Below are 3712 nucleotides of genomic sequence, written 5' to 3' on the forward strand. Positions count from 1 at the left end.
TTGAACTTATTCAATCGGTTTCTGGAGCATAATATTGTTCCAGATGATTGGAGACAAGTACGAGTTATAGCTATTCAAAAGCCCGGAAAACCCGCGTCCGACACACAATATGGGTTCCGCAGGGGCAAGGGGACGAATGATTGTCTTGCGTTGCTTTCTTCAGAAATTCAAATGGCTTACGCCGAAAAAAAACAAATGGCTTCAGTATTCTTGGACATAAAGGGGGCCTTTGATTCTGTTTCAATAGAGGTTTTGTCAGACAAATTACACTCTCGGGGTCTGCCGCCTCTATTGAATAATATGTTATATAACTTGCTTTGTGAGAAACATTTGAACTTTTCTCACGGAGATTCGGCAGTAAGTCGGGTCTCTTACATGGGACTCCCCCAGGGCTCATATTTAAGCCCCCTTTTGTACAACTTCTATGTAAGCGACATCGACAATTGCCTTACACAAAATTGCAGCCTAAGACAACTTGCAGATGATGGAGTGGTGTCTGTCGTAGGATCAAACGAATCCGACCTGCAAGGACCCTTACAAGATACTTTGAACAATTTTTCAACCTGGGCCATTGGGTTAGGGATCGAATTCTCCACGGAGAAAACAGAGATGGTGGTTTTTTCTAGGAAGCATAGACCAGCAAAACCAAAGCTTCAACTTTTGGGTAAACCGATCACTCATGCTATGTCATTCAAGTATCTTGGGGTCTGGTTCGACTCCAAATGTACTTGGGGGGCCCATATTAGGTATCTGAGTAAAAATTGTCAACAAAGAATAAACTTTCTCCGTACAATTACCGGCACCTGGTGGGGAGCCCATCCCGAAGATCTTATTATGTTGTATCGAACAACTATTCTCTCAGTGATGGAGTATGGCAGTTTCTGTTTTCAATCAGCTGCCAAAACACACCTCATTAAACTCGAGCGAATTCAGTATCTTTGTCTCCGTATTGCGTTGGGATGTATGCCCTCAACGCATACCATGAGTCTCGAGGTTTTGGCAGGCGTACTCCCACTAAAAGATCGCTTCAATTTATTATCTCTTCGGTTCCTCATCCGGTGTAAGGTTATGAATCCATTGGTGATCGGAAATTTTGAGCAATTGATCGAGCTAAATTTTCATTCTAGATTCATGAGTTCATATCATGAATTCACCTCTATGCAGGTTGTTCCTTCTTCGTATATTCCCAACCGTGTTTGTTTTCCTGACTACATCAATTCCTCTGTACATTTCGATCTGTTCATGAAGGAGAAAATCCATGAAAATCCAGATTATCTTAGATTGGGGTTCGTTCCTACAATCTTCAATGCAAAGTATGGGCGTATCAATTGTGATAATATATACTTTACTGATGGGTCCTCTATGAATGAGTCCACAGGATTTGGAGTGTTCAACGTATTTTTTAGCACCTCACACAGTCTTCAGAATCCTTGCTCGGTATATATTGCTGAATTGGCAGCGATATACTGGGCGCTGGACAGCGTCGCCTCACGACCTGTTGAACACTATTACATTGTAACGGATAGTCTTAGCTCTGTAGGAGCTATTCGTTCAGTGAGGCCGGAAAAGCACTCGCCGTACTTCCTTGAGAGAATACGAGAAATTTTGAGTGCTTTATCCAGACGCTGTTATGTCATTACCTTTATCTGGGTCCCTTCACATTGCTCAATTCCGGGTAATGAGAGGGCTGACTCATTGGCAAAGGTAGGTGCAATTGAAGGCGATATTTATCAGCGTCAAATCGCCTTCAATGAATTTTATTCTTTAGTTCGCAAAAATACCATCGCTAACTGGCAACGCAAGTGGAATGAAGATGAATTGGGCCGGTGGTTTCACTCGAATATCCCTAAGGTTAGCCTCAAACCATGGTTCAAAAGTCTAGACTTGAGTCAGGACTTTATCCGCACCTTCTCCCGACTCATGTCCAATCACTGTTCGTTAGATGCACTACTCTTTCGTTTCAATCTTGCCAGCAGCAATCTCTGCGTTTGTGGCCAAGGTTATCACGACATCGAGCACATTGTTTGGTCGTGCGAGGTGTATCTGGTCGCCAGATCGAATTTAAAAAACTCCCTTCGGGCCCGAGGAAGACAACCCAATGTGCCGGTGAGAGATGTATTGGCTCGGTTAGACCTTGATTACATGTCCCATATATATGTTTTCCTTAAAGCTATAGATCTTCGTGTGTGATTGTCCCTACATCCTTATACCCTCCTTTCCTTCCTTTGCGGGTAATTCGTCCCCTTGCTATAAATAGTAGAATAAGTTGAAATGTAAATAAACTATAGATATACGAATAGATTTAAGAATTGAGTGCTCATCAACATTGTTACAATTTCCTTATATCCCATCCTTCTCCTAAAAATATGTCACCCTTCTAAACTCGAGTACACCGCGAGTAATCGGTTTTCCACCTTACTAACCATAGATGTAAGAAAATTGTTTCTATATATATATATATATATATATATAGTTTTAAAAATATATTTAAGAATTCGGCTCCTTTAAACTTAAGTAACTGAGCCTGTAAAAATGAACGAATTAAAAAAAAAAAATGAATTGTCTTTATGATGCTAAAACAAGTTTTGTTTTGTACTGCTGGTTTTGTGATTCTGGATTCCAAATGAATCAATCTTTAATCAACAGTACGAAGGGAAACATCATGAGAAAGACTGGCTTCGTCTTCTGATTGAAGTTATTCATTAAGTGTACTAAAACAGCAGCACAATAATGTATTATAGACTACGTTTGTGAGTACTTTATTATGCTTCGATATAACGTACAATTCGATATACAAATGAAACACAAATTTCTGCATTTCTCGAGAATTAAAAAAAGTATATGAAACCAAATTTGACATATGTAAGTTTTAGGGTGCAATAAATGTTTTTATAGTGGTTAGATACTCCTCCCCCTTTTTAGGGTGGGGGGCTGCCATACAAATGAAACACAAATTTCTGCATTACTCGAGAATTAATCAAGCAAATGAAAGTTTTAGGGCGCAATAAATGTTTCTATGGCGATTAGATTATCCACCCCCCTCTCTAATGGGGCGGGGGCCCATATGTTCTACGCACTCCTATATCTTCTTCTATCTACCGTTCTAAATCATATTTCGGACACTTTGTTCTAATATCTTGAAATGCTTAATGCACTGATGATATAACTATAAAACTAATATCACGATTCCTGCTTTAGATTAATACCTTGGTTTCACTATCATTTTACATGAGAACTACATTTGAATTATAACATAATCGGCAGAAATCTGACAACACTACTCATTATCGTTTGTGTTTGACGTTTCCTTAGCGTGAGTACGTAGAATTTACCCGTTCATAAATATTTATATTTCTCCCGTGTTCCATCAGTTCTCATCATCGTTAACAGTTTACTGTGATTGCTTGGTAAGTGTTTCGCAGTTGACTATAAAATATGGTCAAGTGCAATGTAATTTTCGTCCAAAAAATTACAAAATAAAGCGTCCGAAATTTGAATTCAAACTGTCCGAAATTTGATTTAGTGCCCGAAGTTTGATTCTTATTCGCTTAATTTGAAAAGCATTTAATACGATTTTTTTTATGTTCTCAATCAATTAGGTACCAAAGCAGAAAGCTTAAAAGCATATTGAACTAACTTATTTAAAAAAATATCAACCAAATAATACCTGTGAATATAGATCTGTGAATATAGATGTATAGATCTGTTCTCT

Source organism: Toxorhynchites rutilus, chromosome 3 (assembly GCF_029784135.1).
Source record: "Toxorhynchites rutilus septentrionalis strain SRP chromosome 3, ASM2978413v1, whole genome shotgun sequence".
Classification (NCBI taxonomy): domain Eukaryota; kingdom Metazoa; phylum Arthropoda; class Insecta; order Diptera; family Culicidae; genus Toxorhynchites; species Toxorhynchites rutilus.